Here is a 24,153-nt window from a genome sequence, read left to right as displayed (position 1 = left end):
TGTAGTTTGGTGTGTTGGTGACACAAACGTCAGCGCATCAATTTCGAAAAGGTCAATGGAGCTATAAAAAATCAACACTTTGAAGCAGCAAAAACAAAAAGTGTACTGAAAACCTATTTGGAACTGCAATAAATTACTTAAGTGGGTAGCGGGTATAAGTAGCTAAGACGACAACAAACCAACAAATAAACGCAGAGAAGATTGAAAACAAAAACACTAAAATAATAAAAGCACAAATCGCGCTCATTTAAATTATGTCAAGCGGGAGTTTTGGGCTTTGCCACATCGTCCAAAAATCCCGATTACAAGAGCAATAAAATGCCAGCATTGACTTTATATTTGAATAAATGCTAAAAAAAATTATCAATGCCAAAACAATTCCAGCAACAAACATAAATATTTAATATTATATACAACCGCGTATCCGATGCATATAAACTATTAATTTTCGCTTAGGGAAACGTTAGAGAGTAGCGAATCGAACACGCTACAACAGATATTCAAACAAACCAGCAACACATAGCTCAGTTACGCTGGACTTGTCACTTTGCTAGAGAAAGTTTGTTTCTGCGTCAAGAAACATGTTACCACCAACCATGGTGTTCGGTTTCTAACCGCAACCACGCCTCAAGGGTTTTTTCCACTTATAAATTTCAAACTATCAACTTATAAATTTCAAAATTCAATCACATATATAAAATATATATATATAATACCTATTTCAGAATATTTTTCGAACATTTGTAGTTGATCCGGTAAATATAATAATTTCGAAGATACGAGCGTATATCTAAAAATTTTCTAACTTAGTGTAATCGACTCTCACAACTTTAATAGCGATTTTCTTGAAACGCACTTTTCAGAGTCGATGAGAAGCATTTCATCCAAACGGATGAACCGTTCGAATTGAAAATGTCAAATGACCTTAGATATATTTGTCAAGAAATGATAGAAGAAATATTATTTTCGATAATAATTTCGATTTTTTTAGCTACTCTCAAGCGCAAATTTCTCAAAAAAACTTTTTTTTTTTAGATAGCCGCCATTTTGTCTAGTTGTTCGTTCATTACCAGTATTTATGTATTTGAATATCATTATCTTTACTGTTTTGGACTTTATATAATTTTAAGCCAGCCCCCTTTTTTCGAATGTCCTCCTGGAGGTCAGCTACGGCAGCAAGGGTATATAAAATTTTACAAAATTATACACCAATTATTAAAGCACGAAATGTGTTCAAAAAATAACGGGAATTTTCGTTTTTTGTAAAATTATTTATTATTCATTTGTTTACATTTTTGTTGTCGCCTTCAAAATAGTCAACATTCGATATTATGCATTTCTGCCAGCGTTTCTTCCAATCGTCGAAACACTTCTAAAACCTGTTTTTTGGGATAGCCATTAGTTACTTCAGCGTTTTTCATCTATCTTAATAAACGACGCCCATTAAGGTTCGCTTTATTTTTGGATTTTTTTCGCAAGCGGAAATTTGGTCTAAAATGTTTACAAGTAAACTTTGTAGTAGTCAAGAAAGCACTTATACTCTCTAATGAAGCATCCGCATATTGTCTTGCATCGAATCTAACTCGCTAAATTAGTTGTTGCTTTCACATCTCAAAATTGTTGACAAGAGAGCAGCACTCAAAAATAAGCGAGCAGCGCAATGGTGAATCGAAGACGACTGTAGAGCATATTATTTAATGTCTGAGTGGCAATGACGTGCGATCGGCCCAATTGAAGAAGATTTACTCACCGTTATAAAATATTTGATGTGCGACTTTTGTGTGATTAAGGTGATTATTACCACATTGGTAAGAGTTTATGCTTAATTTAAGATCGTAGAACGACCATTTTTCAAAATGTAAATTTTTGCCTAATTTTTTTTAAATCCATAAAACCAATTTTTTCAAAAAAATTTCAAAGTCGAGCTGAAAAAGTTATTTCAAAAAACACAAAATTATTCATAAGTTAGAAAATACAGATTAGCTATATTTGATCCATTTAATAACATACCAAAATAATTAAAAAAAAGAAGAATATTATTGTAGTTACAATTACCTCTATCTGTTTTGGAATAAGCGGCTCGTTATTCTCTTAAGAAGACGTTTAATTAATTATATGCCCTATGTTCGGTATTCGGACTCTCTCATGAAACTCTTCTACTTTCAGTGGAGACTATCTGAAACGTTTTTAAGGATCATGAACATGAAATGCTAAGCCTTTAAGCTTTATTCGCTGTCTATTAGCCATCATTTGACAGCAATTAAGACAATTGAGCACGAAGAGCAGAGAAGAGGTGGAAGGCAATTTAATTGTGCGGTATGCGCTAGAGAGAGGGAAAGTAGCGTAAGTTCAAGTTCAAATTTGTTATATAAGAGGGGTTTTGTAGGCACAGAGTTTCTAATTACAGTTCCCAGTATATAAAAAATAACGGAATCGGGCACTCAAACAGAGAAATTTGAATAGAGGTTCCACTATTCGACTAGAATCACAGAAACGCATTTGATGTTGAAAGAAGTCTCAAAGTAGAGTCGAGCTTAATTCATGGTTCAAAAGTGTTGTTATTTAACTATTAAGTGACAGAAACACGTATAATGGGACTTTATTGGAACCACTTTATTAATTTTGGCTTATTAATCACCAAAAGATTTAGGATTAAGAACTAGAAGAATTGGCTCGCTGCATAACTTTCTGCTGATAAACTAAGCCTTAACTTTCTGCTGATAAGTTAACTTGTCAATGAAGATAAATCACTCGCTTCTCTTCAAAACTAGTGTGCTCACGCAGTCAGATCACGCTTGAGTCCTGTTCTAGAAATGGCTCACCCTATATAAGAGAGAAACAAATGCGAGAGTATTTAACAGACATTTCGGGGCAGAGTTGCGAATTTTTGGGAACATTCAAATTAAACTTCATTAATATTTAACCTTATCATAAGTTAATTAAATATTTCTCAAAATTATTAAAAACCAAAAAATATACAAATACAAAAGTTTTAGCAAAAAAAAAATTAAAATAAGTAATAACTCTCTCCTACAATACAAAATTATAGTGTTTTATTGCTATAAACGTTTGTTTTTGTTTTCTTCCAGATGAACTGACGTCGAAATTAAATTGGATTAGCCAGCTCCCTTGTCAATCTACGCTTTCCGTTTGCGTTGCGCACAACGCTAAGACACGCGGCTCTTTGCGGCGCGACTGCAAACACACAGACAACGCCGCGCGCTTCATTTAACTGTTGTATCACATCGAGCGCAAAAGCTGAAATTTGCAAAAAATGCGATCAGACAAATCTCATCACTAATGACAGTGACAGTGACATATTTCTGACAGCTGATGGAATATTGTTTGCGGCCGCAAACATTCACTCAGCAACCGAATTATTGGCCCGTCTTAGTCGACCGCCGTTGTTGTTGCTGTTTTTGTTTGTTGCTATTGCGCTTCCTTGGCATATTTGCGCACTCATTTGCACTGATCCATCATAGTCCACGTTGTCGTCATCATCGTTGTCTTGCGGACGCAAAGCGGCCGTGTGAAGATGAAACTGCGCGCGTCGGTGATGAACGCGGTCGCGGTCGCAATCATTGTCGTGATCACCACATTCAATGCCATGGCAATGGCAATAGCAAACAGCGCGAGAGCAACAGCAGCAGTGCAAGCGCGTTGTCAACCCGTGAATATGAATTGCTACAGTTGGCTGAGCGGTCGAATCGTTGGGGCCGCGCTATTGCGCTTGTGCTTCGTGCAACGCGCTTTGCATAGCGGCTCCATTTGATCGCCACTTGGCTAATCCTTTTTGCAACAACTTGACAGCTGTCTGGCATCCTTCTTAAATTTCGCGATGCCATCAATCAGCCGCGTGCTTGGGCACTATTGCAAGCGCACGATTGCCACTGACGTCGTGATATTTTCTACTTTGGGCAATTCTGTGTTGATCGTCTGCTCTGTTGTTTGGTATGATGATTTCGTCTCAGCGCTGGCAAATGACATGACCGGATTGTAATTTTTTATTCATTTGTTTTTTGTTTTTTATTTTTGTTTGATTAATTTTAAATTTATTTATTCATTTATCGCTGGCGCGGTCATTACTTTGGTCGACAAATTACTCACTCTACTGTATTGTATGCTGTTGCTGGCAGCGGCAGTTCGGCACGTAAACAGTTGGTGGTGCCACATATTTGCCACTGCACATCTATATCGAATGCGACATTGAGTGCTGCCGCTTTTAGTCGGCTACTGCTTCCACTGATTGCCTCTCAGTCCACATGACTGCACACGGCAGTGATTGGTGCTGTGCCGCTCCTCAGTGGCTCATCGCGATCAATCAACCGCGTCTAAGGTGAAATGAAGGTCAAAATCATTCTTTTTGTGATCCCAATAACTGATTGGTATTATCGTATGAGCGTTCTTCTTGACACCTGCCTGTTGGAAAGCCGCCTTGCGAGGAAGGTAAGTAGTGCTCGGTAAGCGTGCTAAATTTATAATTATTAAATTAATCACGCTCAGCTTTGCTGGCTTTAATTGAGTAGATATTGTATATAAATAAATATCAACCTATTTAGCGCTCTCAAGTTCTACAATTAAATAAAAATTTAAGTGAGTGAATTCGACAATATATTTAAACCCAAAGAGAGTAACCAGGCAGTCTTAGTTCAAGTGATTACCAGCTTATCCTATATATCCACACTTTTGAGCTTATGAAAGTGGAGCAGAATTCTGTCTGTGTGAGGCACGAAAATTATGTGTCTAACTTAGTACCAAAATACTCAACAGAGATCTTAATAGCTTAGAGCGTTATTTTGATCAAATCTTCATGCAACGACGAAAGCTCGACAAGACTACGTCTTTCAATAGGTCAAGTTTATAACAGAGTTTAAAAATGGAGGTTCCAGAGACAAATCTGAAAAGTATGATCGTTGGAGGGAAACCGCTGAGACTGAGGCCTATTTCGAAAACGGACTTTAACTCAACTTGGGTACGATCATCTGAAGAGCTTTCACTTAATTTAGTTTCGGGAATTGGTTCCAGAGTAACATTTGCTAACCTAAAAAATTGGCTTCAATTCGCTAATGGGGAGCTTTTAAAAAGAGCTTTCACTTAGATGATGATGATTTATTTAGTTTGGTTATAGTAATAGTAGAATTTACCATTCACTTTATATTTTTTCGACCCTTGCGTCATAGTAACATTTACCATCTAATAAATAGGTATACATTCACTAACAAGGAACTTCCACAAAGAGCTTTCACTCATTTCGGGTGCGATCATTCTAAAGCTTTCATTCAGCAAAACTTTTCGCATTTGTAACCAAGTGACGTTTATCATACAATAAATTGGTTCATTCATTAATGAGGCTTCACATACACTACAAAGAGTTTTCACTCATTTTGGGTTCGATCATACGAATAGTTTTCATTCAGCGAGAAATCCACACATTTGGGACAAAGTATCATACACTAATTGACTGTCCAATCACTAATGAGGAACTTTCACAAAGAGCTTTCACTCAGTCGATGTTCAAATATCTCAAAAGCTTTCGCTCAGCTTAGTTTTCGAAATTGAAGACCATGTAGCATTTATCATACAATCGTTTCACTCGCTTATGAAAAATTTTTCAGAAAAGCTTTTTCGTAATCTAGATTCAGTGATCTAAAAACTTTTGCTCAGTTTAGTTTTCGTTATTTGTAGCATTGAAACGTTAAGGATTCGGTAATGAAGAATTTTCAAAAAGAGCTTTCACTCAATATGTGTTTGACCTGACATCGGAAGAGCTTAAACACAGCTCGTATTCTGAAAAATTCGGTATAAACAAATCATATATAGTTTTCTAAGAATAAAAAAATTTGGTAGTTATTGCTAATAAGAAAAAAACTTAGAACTTTCAATCAACAGCTAAAAAAGCCTTCACTCAAAATAATTTTTAGCACTTTTTTTTCTTGTTTTTTGGCTTACTTTGACTTAGTCAGGTATTGTAAGCTATTTTAAGGACTTTTCTCCTCATAGCAATATCATTGAGTAAAAATTTGTCGCTAACATACCGCTTCTAATGACACATATATTTATATTAGTCAAACGCCCAGTTTATACACAGAGACAACTAGGTTTTCGCAGCTTATATTATATATAGTCAAAAAGAAATGTAGCAAAACTTTCACAGACACAGCAATCGTCATTGTGTTGCAACTATTTTCACTCAAATGTGGCGGCAATTAATTATTAAATATGACAATTCCACCCATTTTTATTATCGGAGCAGCGCAGCGCATAGCGGTGCATAGCGCAATCAGCCAACCAGTCGAACGGCGATGAAAACGACAAGTAAATTGTCGCTTGTGCGCAGCGCCGCAACACCATGCCGCGCGCGCACGCTACTGTGTATCATTCACTGCCGCGCGGGGCCAACAGACGCAACCATCCGTCAGTTTTTTAATATTTACCATTTATTTTGGTACTCGTTATTATTTATTTGTTGTGTTCACGCCGTGTTGCCGCGTCGCCTCCGCTGTCACCATGCGCACGAAAAAGCACAACAAAAACGGGTGCGCGCATCACTCAACGCGCGGTTGTGGTGGCGATGAACGCATTGCATCTTTCAGCAGCACATTGTGGCGCGCAAAATTGTCATTTTGGCTGATTGTTTGCGAACTGTGTGTGCCATCATGCGCTCCACCCCCTCTCACGTCTTTGACGCTGCGCGCACATATAGCGCCGCTGAAGCGCTTGTCGTAGTCGGGGCCATAAAGGGTATTTAGCCCAGCCGCCTCGGCGTTTTGCAGATGTGCAAATGTTAATGCATATGCATGTGGTGTGTACATGCGGCAAGTTGACATCTTCTTGTCATTAAGTGTTGTTCTTCGTCTTGCTTCGTTGTTTTTGCGCTGCGTTCTACTGTCTGCTTTTTTTGCGCATTGCCTTTTTTCGATCGCCGCTTTGCGCAACGAAATATCGAAAGCGGCAGCAAAAAGTCGCATGTATTGCTTCGTTGCAATTAATAAACATCTTGGTATATTTCTGTTTTTTTCCGCTTTGCTTTTGTTTTGTTGTAATATCACAAATTAATGTTCGATTCAGGAATGCGGCAGTGCGCTGTTGATGTTGCAACATGCTTGTGAAGGAAAGTAGTCGCATAGTTACAAAGGTGCCAATATGGTGAACGTGTTGCATGTTGCCGTCTGCTGCGCTTTTTGCTTATTTTCCATTAACTTTTTCATTTCTTTATAATTTTTGCATTTCGACTTTTTTTATTTGTAATTTTTTAATGGCGCGGCAATATTACAACTTTGCAAATGTAATTCACTCCGTGTAGTATGGCGCACTCCCTTTGCCGCGTTGCACACGTAAGCATTAACAAATTGCTTTTGGCGTATTTTTAAGTGCTGCCAAGCAATTTGTCGCACTTTTATTGATGTATAACATTGAATGTGGCATCTTCACTTGGGTAGCGCAAATGTGGCGCGATTTTTGCTCAGTTGTGATTTTTCGAATTTCTCAAAATTAATGAAAGTGTTCCGTAAGAATTATGAGATGGGCATATTAGCGGTGATAAAATTTTGAAAACACAGTGAGTTCTCGATATGAAAAACTGTAAGACAAAATTTCGGTTGGCGAAATCGTTAGATTTGTTCCAAAAATTTTAAGCGGGCTTAACAGGGTTAACGTCACCCTAACCTCTTATTGTCACTAATGAACCTCGAAATTCAGTAAACGTAAAGAAATTCATTCAGTGCCCACGGTATAAAAAAACCCAATGTCAAAAAAAAACTAGTTTTTCTGCGTTTCAACGTAAAAAAGTTGTTTTAATTATTAACATTTAGTATAAAAGTAAAGTACTACTAGCCTATTACCTGATCTCCGAACTAACATCAAAAGCAACTTGAAACTTATGAAACATTTAAACCACATTTTTCCATCTCGCGGCCATATTTTGTTGCAAAACTGAGTTGGTCCCTTATAAACACCAAAAAATACAGATGGTGTTTAAGACAAGTTAGTGGAATTTGTTTTATAATTCACGAGGTGTTAAAGAGTTGTATTCTCAAAATATAGAAAGAATAAACACGCGTTTCATAATGTGAAACATTGAAATATGAAAACACGAGTTTAAGGTTTGACGTTTATGAGCAGGAGTCAAATGTCAAGAGTCGTCAGTGACCATTTGGCGAGCAAATTATACAACAGTAGAACGAAATTTTTTCGTTTAGCGGTCATATTTTGTTGCACAACTTAGTTGGTCCCAAAAAATATGGTGTTTAAGGCAAATTAGTAGAAATTTTTTTAACATTCCCCAGAGGTATTAAAGAATAGGTTACTAAAAATTTAAAATGAACAATAAACTCGAATTCGCGGTATAGTATAGAAGTTAAAGTTACAAGGCAGTTCAACATAAATTGGGTTAAAATTACTTACACTTTTTGTATAATAACATAGAGTTTAAGTTGAGTTAATGGAAATATGATTTATTAGATAAGCTGGAGTTAGTTAATAATAAAAGAATAGGTATATAGCATAAAAGTATATAATACAAGAAAAGTTAGCTTAAAAATTGGTTCGAAAACACAAACAGTACATGAAGTATGGAGTTTAAGGCTAGTTAGTGGAAGTTTTCTGTTTCATTCAATAGGTGTTAGTGAATGGTATGCTAAAATAAAAAAAATTAACAATAAACTCGAGTTAGATAAAAATAAACTCGAGTTAGTTGTATAGTAAATAAGTATAAGGCAAATAAAAAAATTAGTTCTAAAGTACAAACACTCCTTGATATATGGAGTTTAAGGCGAGTTAGTAAATTTTTTTTTGTAGGTTTCACTAGCTATTAGTTAGTAGTATGCTAAAATAATAAAACGAATGATAAACTCGAGTTAGTGAATAATAAACTCGAGTTAGTGGCATGTTGTAAAAATACAAAATAGAAGAAACATTAACAAAACTTTCTTCTAAAATACATAAAAACTTTAACACTGAGTTTAATCTTTCATTCTAACCCTAACATAGTTAGCCACTCCTCACTTAACTTTAAGAAAAATGTTTGTAAAACATGCGATGTTTTGCTTAGATTCAATGACGCATATATACTTGTATATTCATTACATGCCGCATTGGCAAGAATTTCACAAATTTGCAACATTTTTATTATGAAAATTAGTAACTTATTACCTCAAGCGCCTGAAATTGGCAGCAAATATTCTTAATGACTTACGAGCACATTTCAAAGGAGACATTCGACGCGACTTATACGCCGTTAGCGCGCTGCTACATTGACATATACATATATTTCTACAGACGCATATATTTTGCAGAAAATATTTTGATTTTAACTGAAGGATTCCTTAATGGCTAATGGCAAGTCTCAAAAATTGCTGCTTCAGCACGATTTCACCGAGTATTTCGATAAAATACGACAACTATAAAGATAATTCCTTGCGCGCGGCAAACAGGCATGGCCTTCAAAGCCAGGACAAGTCAAGTCAAGCCAAGTCAGAAGTGTCAGTGGAAGGGGTAGTTCGCTGGTTACACGCTGGACAGAGAAGCTTTACTCTTGTGAAATATTTGCCAACTATGACAGTACTGATGTCTACATAAACAAAATTAATTTATGATAACTACAACTATTTCCAAACCAATCATTCGCCAAGCCACACCAAGAGTGTGTATGTATGTGTGTGCGTTGCCGTATCTGCTTGCCGAACGGCCAATCGGTCACCCCACCTACACTCGCCAGACACTGGTGGATCTCTCACTATATACCATACTATATAATATATACTTGTATATGCCGGTATGTGTATGTGTTGGGGCATGGCCAGCGTTCCAACGAGTAATCTACGATTTTGATATGGAATAACTGAAGAAGAACAATGCGACATAAATTAACTATTTTATGTGCGCTTTTTGTTTTTATATCAACTTATTTTGTTGCTCCATTTGCTTTTGTTTATATTCCAAACAGTTATAAATATGTACACGTGTTATATGTACACAACATTGTTGTTAACTGTTTTTGTTGTTGTTGTTGTGATTGTTGTCGATGGTGGTCTCCTGTGTTGGCACTTGTCATTAAGCGAAATAAAATATGCTGCGTCGTTGTGGACGTGGCCCATTCTGGTCATGTCCTGTGGAATGTCAAACAAACGAATGGAACATCAATGTTAGACAACAATGTAGCAACAACAACAACAACAACAAGAGCACCACAAATACCAACAACTTGAAAAGCAATCAGTAAAAATGTAGCCATAAGCCTCAGCCAACGCAAACAAGTCCAAGAGCGTACAAGTGAAGGCGAGAAGACAGACCAAGCCTGAGACAAGTATGACACAACAATAACAAAAACAGTAACAACAATAGTAACATAGCGCTAAAAACAAGGACACTTCGTCAAATTGGTCAAAAAATAAATATACAAATAAATGGGCAGTACGACGCTAAAACAAATACTCGTATATTATGTTTGTTTGTATTGTATAATGTTTTTGTATGAAAAACGATTGCTGCCAACGCGCTACGAAGTGTTCCACGCCCAAAACTATGCGATTATGATAGAGCGCGGGTTTTATGCGGATATTTATTGGAATAAGTTTTAGGAATTAAATTTGCAGGCAATATTTTTCGGTAGTCAGCTAATACCAACAGAAAAGACTAAACTGCTAGAGATAAAGCTTTCAAAGATACGGATTTAATTAAGATTAAGATTAAGATACGGATTAAGCTTAATTAGATACGGATCGCTTAACCACACTACCAATTGCATCGAAGTATTTCTTGGTTAGACTCATATTTGTGTCTGATAGGAATCGGAAACCAAGAAATTATAAGGCTGATGAAATCCTCATCTCATTATTACCGAACTGGCTTTGAAGCTCCATAGGTTTTAGGCAGCTACTTTTGATTTTTGGGCCTTTCGAGCCAAGTCAGTGAGCTCCAAGTTTTTAACAGCACTTGCTCTATCGCAAGAACTTTATGGTATCGAACGATCGAATCGAACAAGCTTTATGGAGCTGCTCACTCTCATTAAAGTAGGTGTCATGCTAGATATCGGTGTACTAACTCGAGATTGTTGGCATCAACATTAGACGCTTTAGAAAATCAGTATGAACTCAGATTTTTGAGATGTGAAATTTTATATTAGGTCAGTGCTAAAGCCTTTTGCAAAGCTTTGCCCGAAATAGAGTTAAGCCATTCTTAGCCCTTAAAAATTCAATCACCCCCGCCATCTTCTCTTCCTAACCTCAAGTCACCCGTAAATTATTTTTCCCTTCAGTTTTGTTATTTTAACTTTCCTTGGATTTCATTAATAAGATAAGAAATACATCTTATCATACTTTGAAAAAATTATTTTCATAAAATACAATATTTAACGTAAAAAAACTTTTTAAAAATTGAATTATGGAATTTTTTTTTATATTAAATATTTTTTTCATCATTCATTTTCATCTTATAATACTTAGAAAAAATTATTTTTATAAAATATTTAACGTAAAAAAACTTTTTAATAACTGAATTATGGATTTTTTTTTTTTAATACAGATATTTTTTTCCTTATTTTTTCTTAATTTAATATTAATCATGCTTTAATTTCAAATTTATTTTTTGAAAATAGAAGAATTTTATAAGTGTGAAAACAACAAGTTTTGGAAAAAAAACTTAAATTAAAAGAAAATTATTTTTTTGAAAACCACAACTCACATAAAAGTTTTTGAAAAATATTTTTAAAATTAAAAAAATTTATGTTTTTGCAAATCCCTTTTCACAAAAAAGCTTTAGAAAAGCATTCTAAAAAGTAATGATAATATTAAATTTTTTAAAAACCACAATTCACAAAAAGGTTTTTGAAAAAAGTTTTAGAAATTAATTATAAAATAAAAATTTTTCGAAAACACATTTCACAAAAAAAAATTATAAAATTTAAAATCAAATTAAATTTTTAAAAACTATATTTCACAAAAAAAATTTTAAGTTTTGTTTCAATTATTAAAAATGTTAAATATGGTGAGAGTTTTGTTTTGTAAGATATTTTTTTCAAGATTTTTATTTTTAAACAAACCACTGTTTAATTTTTTTTGCATATATTTATCTATTACTACATATAGTACATATGTATAAATATGTGGGTAATATATAATATGTTTAAAAAAATATTATGCTAAAACAAAAAATATTTATTTATTTGGTTTTTTTGTTTGTCAATGAGAATTTTTTTTGAAATTTATAATGCAAACAAAATATCATTTTTAACAATAATTACATTTTCAAACAGGTAAATAAGAAGAGACACGAAATCTTTAGGGAATAATTTATGTTTAAGCAAATGTTTCTTCAAAAATACAGATGTACGATACATACATATATATATTTAGGTAAATAATTAATTGGAACAGTATTTATTGCTGATTCCGTTATTTGCTTTCGCTGTGAAATTTATTTATGGCACTTTCATATAATAAATTTTGCAAAATGTGTTTGCTTTTTCACAAAAATTAAGAAGCGAATAAATAATCAAAAATATTGAAAAAAAAATTTTTAAAAAATTAATAAATAAAATAGCGTTTTCGAAAAAATTAAAAAGTGAATAAATAAAAAAATGTCCGGAACCTATACAACGCTTATTATACATAACTTTTTTATGTTATGAAAATTTTTCTCAAATTTTCAATTAAATGAAATAGATTTATATATGGTATGTAATTGTAAACTTTTCCTCCTAGCAGTCAAAAAAATTTTCAAAACTAAAAAGGTATCGGAAAATTACTAAAACAAAAGTTTTCCCGAAGCGATCAAAAAAAAAGACAATTTTAAAATAAAATATTCAAACAATTTTCAAAAATCAAGCGTGCTTGGAATGCACCCTTTCTGAGCAGCTCTTTGCGCTCACACCTCTCCACACTACCCTCTTAATGCAAACAAATTCGACTCAATCCATTCGAATCTCATCGATTCAATCCAATCCGCTGTGGCCAGCAATTTGACATACACATACTAACACTTACATACCCACACTTATACATACACACCCAGCATTAAGTCGCAACGACGACATATCGAATAGAAAAGCCAAACCAAAGTCAACAAAAGATAGCGTAGCGTGAAAACAATTCCAACAAGCGCAACAATAACAGCAACAACAAGAATAACAACAAAAACAATAACACACCGAATTTATTATGCTCGTATTTTTTTCGTTTGCGAAATACAAAATGACAAAAATATAGTTTATGTGACACTCAACCTTTACTGCGATGGCAGCGAATTCGCCCCAGCACTTGAAGGCAGTCACCCACACACACACACATACTTTCACTTACACACACATAAACTTAAACTTACATATACACATGCACACATACACACATATGCAACGGACCTACCCCCTTCTCTTTTATCGCATCAAAAAATTCGCCAAAATGCTGGCCAAAAATTGCGCTACGCTGCACACGCACACACACACACACTTACATACATAGATATGATAGAAAGCGCTGTTGAGGGGATCCCCGCACCGGTCAGCCCAACTGACGCGCACCCAGCTGGATTTGATGGAAACACAAGTCGCCGCTGCTTCATCCCCTTCAAGTGCAACACCAACGTTGGCCGGTCGTCCATCGCTCGCTGGCTCTGGCTGGCTGGCTGTCTGAGTCGCTCGTTCGCTTGTTCCCTCGTTGTTTACTTGCGCATTGTTTGTTGTTTTATTCTTGTGGCGCATGTTTGTCTTTCATCATTTTTTTATGGAATTTATATGCTCCACATCAGGGTTTTGTTTGTTGTAGCTGTTGTTGTTGGTGGCGCGAGCACTCGTTTTGGCAAGGGGGTTGTGTGGCTCCTTGAGCTGCCTGCTGTTGCTTGCCACCAATGCTGTGCCGGTTTGTGTGTGTGTGTGTGTGTGGGTGTGCTAAGGAGCAGCATTTCCACTGACCGCCATTCGTTGCTGTCACACATTTATACCTAACTGTATGCTTTTTGTTTTTGCTTGTCCGCTATTTTATGTTTTGCTCTCCGTTTTGTTGTTGCCTGTTGTTCGTCCTTTACTATCTGTGGCGGTCGCTTTTTCACATTTCACATTTCGTTTTTTCGCCTTTTTGATTTCATTTCGGTGTTTTTTTCGCTTCGTTTTTGTTGTTTTTATTTTCTTGATGTGCAACATTTCTCTTATTTGCAATAAATTTGCTTATGAATGTTTGTTATAGTGGCGTAATTGTTGTTGCTGTTGCTTGTATAGTGACTTTACCCTAGTTACCGTTGCTGTTGCTGATGGAATGTGTGAGTATGTGCGTGTATGTATGTGTGTGTTTGTATGTGACGGTACATAATTTTTGGCATTTTGATGTTAACTGCAAAATTTACAATGCTTTGGTGTGCCACCATGACGAGGTTCTTCTGTGACCACATACGAATGTTCAGCAGTGCAATATGAAACAGTAAAAGATAGTAAGAGAGCCGCACTAGATTTAAACCAATCAATTTTTTTAAGACCTTAAAACATACCCTTAGTGGCCCGAGATCAGCCAGTTCAAAACTTTAAGCCCGGATTTTCGTCTTATACGGTAGTTTGATCGCTTGAAAGACAACCACGATTTTATAAACCTGTTAAAAATTGGAGAACTATTCTAAACGAATGAAAAAAACTTTGTTATAATTGTGGGAACATGGTACAAATACCGAACTCACTTATTAATAATGCTATCTTTCTAGACCCAAGGTAAGCCATATTAATAACTAGACTACAAGTCGCCGCAATTAAAAATATTTCGGCACTATAAACAATTAATCTTGTCATTTTACGAAATTGCTTGTCTTTACTTATAGCATAAAGCTCTCAAGACTTACAACTGTTAAAAAGTATAATTAAATTTTTAGTTCTTCCAGCTGGACAACATTTAAAGGAGTCGTGTTATATACTTTCTGAAAACACTTCTTATTCCTAGAAATTGGTCTTATTAATCACTATGTGTCTTTGCGATTTGTTTGTAGATTATGTAGAAAGCTAAGACTGTGTATAGCACAGTTCTGGAACAAGATATGAATTTTGGAATTTTTAACAAAATTGGTTTTTTTTATTTCTTTTTTGAATACCATTATTCTATCACATGATTATCGAAAATCCAGGTCTAAAATATTTTTCTTATGTTAGTTTTTATATTTTTGTTTTTGTTATTTATTATTAATATATTTACATCCCATTAACATAAGAAACATATTTTAGATTATTAAAAGTTGAAAAAAATAAAAAAAAAACACTATTTTGCCAAAATTCAAAAATTCAAATCTTTGAAACGAAAGAGAAAACCCCTCTAAAATTTTCAGAATTTATTATTAATTATGCTAGAGGTATAATATAAAAAATTTTTAGGCCAAAATTTTTCCGCCATGGTCATTTTTTAAATTTTTTAATAATTTAAAATTTTTTTAATTTTGGTAATTTTCAAAATTTTAAAAAACAAAAAATTTTTCTCATACTTCTAAGTGTCCTCTGAAAACGCACCAGCGTTCTTTATTAAATACACAGTAGTTTTCTGAAATATTAAATAATTAAACTCATAAAGTCGGAAAAACAGTGAAATTTTCAATTTTTCATAGCTCTTACGAAATTTTTTTTAAAATTTTTGCCTTTCACAGTACTTTGTTTTGTGATAAGACAAAACTTTACACCAAAATTCATTCGAATCAGTGGGGGTCGCGTTCAACGATTTGTCAATTTGACAAGGAATGACTCATATAGACAACATGTATAGTTTTATATCTTCGCTAAATTATGGCCCTGGCTTCTTCCCAGTTTTTAAAAATTTGCTGACAGTCTTGTTAGGTTCTACAATACTCCAAACATCTTCTTAAGATATTGGAATAACCTCGTTTTTTTTGGTCCTCCAATACCAATTTTCGCCATTTGTCACAAAGATAAACCTAACGTGTTTGGTAAATGCCAAGACAAAGTTCTTCCCCACATCAATTAACCGCTTTTCAGCTATTATTCTGCTTTTGCATTTAGCAATGCCTCTTCTTTCTTCTCAGTTATTAGGCTGCACTTCTTCGCCATTCCCCCCCATACTAATTTCTAAAACCATCTTGTACTGTTTCAGCTGCTGCCAACATCAGTTTAGTTTCGCATCTGAAAGTATCTGCCAAATGGAAGTTATCCCAAAATTTTAAGTCGTCTCCAAAGGCTGTTGTATTTTTTTATTTTTTTATACTAATGGTCCAGCGAAAATACAGTTGATATATTAATTTATTTACTAACAAGCAACTGTTGGAAAAAAAAATTTTTTGTACATTAAATTTAAGGTAAACAGGACTCGAACCACCATATTCTATCGACGATGAATAATTTGAAAAACCGCCGTCTCTGTATCCCCTCAAATATTGAGTCATATGTTTGTGGATGGGTGACTAAACTTCTGAATTTCTTATGAACCTTGTCCCACATTTCCAGCTCGTGATCAATAATTACTACACCTACTCTAAGAGTTTATGCTCAAACCCTTGGATTATAATTCTTACCTCTCTCTCACTTGTTAAGGAATCTGTTAAATAATATAAAATAATAATAGTATTGGCAGAGAGACCAATAGTCGATTTGCTCTTTATGCTAAGATTTCAAACAAACTCATTGTTAAATTTCAGACAGAGTTTTCGCGCTGCAAAAAAAAAAAAAAACCACCAAAGACAGACTACTTGACATGCTCGTTTGCAGATCAAACCTCACAGGAGTATAAATAAAGATTGGACCAATTAAGGAAAACCTTTTTTTCATCGATTTTTTCTATCGATATCGCGCAGTTTATATAAAACAGTCCGAGTCAAATTTAATGAGATTTTATTACTGGAAATCAAGCCTATCTCTTTATATCCTTTGCTCTTAAGCGGCAAGAAACCTTAACAACTAAACTTTAATAATACACGCGTAACCACTACTTTATTGCTACTTTGTATTACAATGATTAAAATCGGAGAAAGACACACGCCGTCTAATCCGGCAACCTTTCACAGTAAATCAAAAATGAATGACCCATCAGTATAATTGCCGCAGTTGATAAAATCTCCACATACTCTCACACATATCACAGGCAAATCGTAAATCGAACGTTCAATAGCTTACAGCTTTCAAGCGTTATTGCAACGGCTGCAACACGCACGCATACTTGCCACATGCGCGAAAAAACGACCCAGCAAACGACAAAGCCGACGACGACGCTGACGACATATGAAGTGCATACTCGTAAAAACTTTTTGTAATAAATCTCCATCTTTTAACGCGTATCGTTTGCAACACAACAACTTTGTCATAATTTTGTCATTGAGCCAGCGGGCCGAAGTCATACGACTGCTATGCATCATTAGCTAGATCGCCGCGTCCGGACGTCGTTTTATGACCACATTAAATCTAATGAATTCTTCTTAATTCAAATTAAACGCTGATCATAAAGCAGCAATAATCGAAAATGTCGCCGACAACTTGCCGTTTGGCGGCGTGCGCATGTTGCAGCTACCAGCAGGCAACCGGGCGACAACAGTTGCAAGCGAATGCAACAAAGTGCAACGTAAATGAATGGGCATGCAAAGCGACATGCAACAACAACTACTATAGATATCAACAACAACAACAACAACAACGGGAGCAACAACAACAAAAAACAACAACAACAACGGTAGCAGCAACAACAAAAACAATAACAAAATAAAAACTACTATGAACAACAACAACAACAACTTATGTATCAACATAATTACAAGCATACCAACAACATAACTGTGTGTTTGTGTTTGTACAGCGCGTCTGGTCGGATGCAAATCATGCAACAGCTGTGCTTGTCTTTTCTTGTCTTCGCGACGACAGCTAGCCGCCACAACGCGACGAAATGCAAAAGCGCAGTAAGTACAACAATTACAACAAATCTGCAAAGCAATTTAGTCCCTATAAAAGCCTATGCTGCCGTGTTGGAGGCAAGCAGATGGCTGCCGCAACGCGCTTGTCATAATCCGTTCACATGTTGCGCTTGCAGAGGTGCGTATGCAACCATATACTCTTACATACAGACACACTTACATATTGTCACACATCTTCACATAGATACAAGTATATTCATCCAACTCTTATGTGCTGCTTGCCGCATGACACTGAGCCGATCACTCTATGGCAATTGCAACAGGCCCATCTGTCTGTCTGTCTGTCTGTCTGTCGGTGAGTCTGTTGTTAGCGGCAAGTTTTGTTGCGGCGTTAACAATGTTGCGACTTTCTGCGTTCCAATCCATCTGGCAGTAAATTTTGTGCTAATTGTTGATTTGCATTGCATAATTGTCTACTAAATACTTGCCGCGTCGGCTTATGTTGCGATAAGGCGCATGTTGCATGGTGCTGGTGGAGAATAATAAAAGCGTGAACGATCTTTTACACTGTTGTAGATGTTGATCTAAGTATGTATTGCATGAGATTTATTTCATTCAAACTATGCGCTCAAAATTCTTTTAAGATAATTACTCCAAAATGTATGAGCGAGTGAACTCGAGGAGGATTTTAACCTCAAAATCTCGAAAGTTTACAATACAATTTAGCAATATTTCGATAGATCCCATAAAAAATATCACCTTTCGAATGGAATCTATCGACATATTATCTAATAAAATTTTACTGGTCTGGACTGATACTTTTACATTGCGCGCGCAAATCGAATGGCTTAATTTTTTTCATTGATTGGTACAACTTTTTTATGTTTTTTATGTTTAAAGTTTTTCTGCCGATTTTTACCATGAAAATTGAAATTGCGAGTTTGCTCGAAATTTTTTGGAATTTTTTGCCAATAAAATTATGGCTACGTTATCGTTAAAAATGTTACAGAAGTGTGTCGGGGAATCTTTTTTATAAGAACACAAGCATTTGAGTGGCACAAAGCATTAAGTGAAGGTCGTGTGGTCATGAAGTCAAACTGCTTCAAGCGAATCGTCTATCCACCGCTGCTTGAAAATCATCATGTTGATATCAAAGAAATAGCAGATGATCTCAGGATCTCTTATGAAGCGACTCAACTCATTTTGATTAATGTTTTGGGTATGAAGCCACTCAGTGCTAGACTCACACCAAAAGACCTGAATCTTTTGAAAAAACGACATCGGGTAGAGTCCGCACAAAAGAAATTTGACATACGTTGTTGCTGAGGACTCTACAGTCATCAAACGCAACAGTGATGGTGACGAGACGTGGGTTTATGAATTATATGTCAAAGCTGTCCAACAATCTAGTGAATGGCGCTCCAAAAACGAGCCGATACTGAAAAGAAAATGCGCTTGGAGGCACTGAAGGTCATCCCAGCCGAGGCTTCTAACAAGTGTATAGAAAATTAGACTAAGCGTTGGCAAACTTGTATTGGCTCAGTAATCCTAACCGGAGAATTGAGCATAGTCTCTCGTTTTCTTGGAAATTATTGCAAACATTTAAGAGACAACCGCTTCAGTTTTTGTCTGTCTACGAGTAATCAGAAGTATCGCACGCGTTCAAAGAGCTCGAAAACTATCAAATTTTTATTATAATCTATATAGAAGAACCGAATACTATAGTGACTGTTAAGTATTTATGTAAATATGGAAAATAGTACAAGGTATAAATATTTCGTATTCAGTTTGCATGACCGATTATAATTTTCTGGGCTTCAATAGGCAGAATGTCTTTTAAAATCTTGTTATTGTAAGAGATCAAGATGACGAGACAATTATCTGCAAGGTATGTACATACCATGTATACCTCATGATCATGTATTATAAGACCACAAAACTATTGTTGAAGTGATAAAGGATGGATTATGGTGTATCAAATCAGGTGAGTCAATATCCGTAATACAAACCATAAAAATATTAGCTCTAGATGGAATCAGTTATAGCTACAATATTAGGATTAGTGAATGGTCAGATAACTTTTGACTATTGAATAACCTTGTCAAGTGTCACAATTGCAGTTTATGCTGGGATTATTCCTGCAGAAATCATCTCCGCAGTCAGCTGCTTGAATCAGAACCGTCTACTAGGAACATCATACTACGACTAGGAACAATATACCGAAGCAACTTCGGACGCGAGTTCAACTTCAGGTATGTTAAACGCCATTGACAGCGGAGCTATTAAAAGCTTCATCGAATCTCTCCTACTGAATGGCGCCTTTGGCGTCGAAACACCACCTATCGCCGACCGTGAGCTCGAACTGCTGCGTGAAATCAGAGTTCCCCTTACGCATTTTAGTTTTGTATACTGTATCAGGTTTAACTAATACCTATCCAGAATAGACCCTGACATACAAAATATAAGACAAAGCGTTTTTGTATGATACGAACCACTTTTTTGCACACCTCGCTAAACCGACGCACTTAACACCTTTTCTCCTTGATTAATGACATAGGTAAAGCGAAGAGAAGAGAGATAGGGAGTACGTGTCAAAAAGCTAAGTAAAAACTGGCAATGATTCTTATGTAGTATGTAAAAAAAGTAAAAAAAGGGTCGATGAAATTTTGGAACCTCATTTTATACGAACTATGATAAAAGAAAGCTGCAAACATAAGGAGAGCTGTGCTCTCGTTCAGCTTGAAAAAGTGAAAACACAATACGAAATATGTACATATATATTTAAGTTTTTAGAAAATCAAGCTTTATGCCACAACATCACCTCCCGATATCCAAAATTCTGAAAAGACGGGAAGACTGTGAGAGAAAGAAAAAACTGGCATTGAACTTAAAGTGAGTGATGGTAGATAAGTAGTCTCAGAGCCTCTTTTTATCATTACTCAAAGAAAATTAAAAGATTTAAAACCAAAGAATTGGAAAGAACTTTATTTTGATTCAACTACAAATAAATGAGAGCAATCTGAAATATATTTGTAAATAATTTTTGAAAAAGCCAAGATAAATACAAGCTTCTTGAACTCAACTCACTGCATTATTATCGAAAGTATGATATATTTGAGCTTATAAAATATCTTGCTTCCGATATCCAATTTGGTAAACGACAGTAGTTATTCTCAAGCTAAAGATTTTCTCTATAGATTTCTCATGTTGTTACCGTGTTTTTGTATTGAGTACACTAAATACTTCATTAATCCTCCGCGCCAGGAGCATATTTTCTATATGAAAGTGTATACTTTCGCTTTTATAATGATTCAAAAATAATTACAGAAACTTGATGTCATGTGCAAAACTCAAAACTTTCGAAACACACACAAACAAAACTTTCTACTATATACACGTAAATCGAAAATGATTGTACTACTCTTATTGGCAAACGCCAAACAGTCAAAATCGACACATAAACGCCTCACTTGGCTATCTAGTAAATTTATAGTGATCCTCTGTCACTCGCATTGCCAACAAATGGACTGAATGTTGCATCCACACATGATATGATGGCAATTTAAGTCACTTACTGCTGTACAAACACTGGAACTAACCAGTATTACGCAGCGCTATAGACATAACCACACATTTTTTGTTTGCACTGATAGACGCAACTGATGCGCAATTGCTGCTTATATGTATGTAGGTATATGTATGTTTTTGTAGTTTGTTGCAGGTCTGTTGGGTAATTTTTTCAACAACAGCATCAATACTCATCATCAACAATGCCAACATCATTGATAGCAACGGCATCATTGGTAGCAACAACAACAACAACAACAACAACCATAATAACAGCAACTATTTATCCATCTATCGAGCTTACTCACACCATTCGTGCAGCTGATGCTAGGCTATGCAACGATAGATTTATGCCACATTGTGACAACAATGCTTTACTTATTGCTTGCTTCGGTACAGAGGAGGGACATTGAAGGCCTGTGGCTAGTCGGTTGCTGGTTGCACAATCGAAACGGAAGTGCCAGCAATGCGACGCATTGTGCCCATCAAATGGTTGAATGATCCGCTAGCGGGCATAATGTATGGATAACTTTTGCTGCTGTGTGTCTCGGTTATGTATCTGAGTAGGCGTGGTGACATATGCAAAATCGACTTCCGCGTGAACTGCCAGCGCAAAGCTACGCAAATATTGTTATTTATTTATGTAATTCCTGCATTTTTTGTTGTTTTTGTGTTCTCTTGGACACATGTTGCAAATGCTTTTTGTAGTTAGTACCGTTATGTCAGCATGTTGCTAACGGCACTGCAGTAGGTCCTGCAGCCAATTGAAATTTTTTGGTGAGTGGCAGAAGCAGACGACTTTTTTGCGTTGATGTGGGTGTCTGTGAGAGTTTATATGTGTATATGGGAGTGTATATGTGTGTGTGTACACGCGTGCGGACGGAAGAAGTCGGCGCATGCATGAAGTCATTCACTTAATTTATCGCTTGATGAATGTCCTTGCGGATGGCTGTAGTCTGGATGTATATAGAGCATTAGGGTGGCCCAAAAAAATTATTTAATTTTTCCCTTAGATACCGTGAAATTATCGCATATTAAGGTGGGCCAAAAAGCGTAAAAGTTTTTTTCTTAAAAAATATCCTATATTATGGTGGGAAAAAATAAACTTTTAATTAGTTTTCTTCGATGAAATGATGAAAATATCTTTTATAAGGGTGGGCCAAAATATTATTAATATTTTTTGATACCGTGACAATATCGTATATTAGGTTGCGCCAAAAAACTTTTAAATTTTCTCCTTAGTCACCGTGTAAATATAAACTTTTTTCTTTAGATACCAAAAAAGTATTTTTCCTTAAACACCGTGAATACCAAATATGCTAGGGTGGGCCAAAACTGTTTTTGACTTTTTTGCTTAAATACCGTGAATATATCGCATATTAGGGTGAACCAAAAAACTTTTAATATTTTCCTTAAATACCGTATATACAATGAAAATATCGTATATTAGGGGGGCCAAAAAATTTTCTTTTTCTCTTATATACCGTGAATATATCGTTTATTAGGGTGGGCCAAAAACTATTAATTTTTTTTTGATACCGTGACAATATCGTATATTAGGGTGGGCCACAAATATTTAATTTTTTTTCATGGACAGCGTGCAAATATCGTCCTAAATTACGAAAAAAATTCGAATAAATTTTGCGGTTTTGAAAAGAAAAATTTTTAAGTTTTTTTTTTTTAGTCCACCCTTATATAATATATGCAAGCATATATGTATATGTCCACACAAGCATACGCTCATCACTTTTTGTTGTTTTTTTTTTAATTTTGTTATTGCCTACGTTGCTGTCGCCTATGATGGCGTCGTTGAACACATTTAATGGTCATTTGAGCGCTTGATAAACGTTCAACAGCCACACCCAATGTCGCTGCACCACCATCTGTTCTGCTCAAAGTGATGGAATGTCCATGTTGCGTTATGTTATGTCTTTGTTGTTGTTGCTGCTGCATGCTCTTTTGCCTTCCTTGCATTCGTTTGTGTCATCTTTTTTTGCTCTCATTTTGTTGTCGCTTCACATTGCGACTGCTGTAGGCGTGCAGCTTGACAAGGAACTGCTTACAACAACGCGCTACCTATCTACCACACCATGTCAAATGGTCAACGCTTGGTCCAACCGAAAAACCATCCATCTGCAGCACTTCATAAATAGTAGTTGTCAGTATGATTGTTGGCTCGTTGACTATTGTATTGTCCTTGTTTGCGACGGCACTATACGTCAGCGTGGTGTTGTTTAGTTACCACATAAAGTGTTGCATGGAAATATGTGAAAAGTCCACTACCATATGTGGCTGTCATGTGATCTGTGTTGTAGTTGGTTGCATAGCTTTACTATTTCGTTTTAGTTTATGGTTGTTATTGTGGATTTGTAGTTTGTTTAGCTGGCAATCGTTGTCCTCATGATTTAGTTATCATGTTAATAGCATCACTTGTTTAGATAGAAGATGAATGTTTGTGATATTCATCACTCATGGTTACAAGCACCCTTTTAATTGAGTTCGTTTACTTGCCGGGGTCAAAGTTAGTGTAGAAGCGAAATGATAGAAGCGATTAAGATGGATTTTAGCACTGCATATAAGCATGTATGCTTGAAAAAAAATATAGTTATTTTTAACTTAGTGGTTTGGTTCAACGGCACAGTGGTTTCTATATAGGAATCTTTGCTTTCTTAACCCTATCCCTTTACAGTAATTCCTTTTACCAACCCCTTTTTAGCAATACAAAAATATATACAACAATAAGTGAAATTGCTTAACAAAATTGAATGAATATCTTAA

Source organism: Bactrocera oleae, chromosome 3, assembly GCF_042242935.1.
Source record: "Bactrocera oleae isolate idBacOlea1 chromosome 3, idBacOlea1, whole genome shotgun sequence".
Lineage (NCBI taxonomy): Eukaryota > Metazoa > Arthropoda > Insecta > Diptera > Tephritidae > Bactrocera > Bactrocera oleae.
This window is presented reverse-complemented; position numbering follows the sequence as displayed.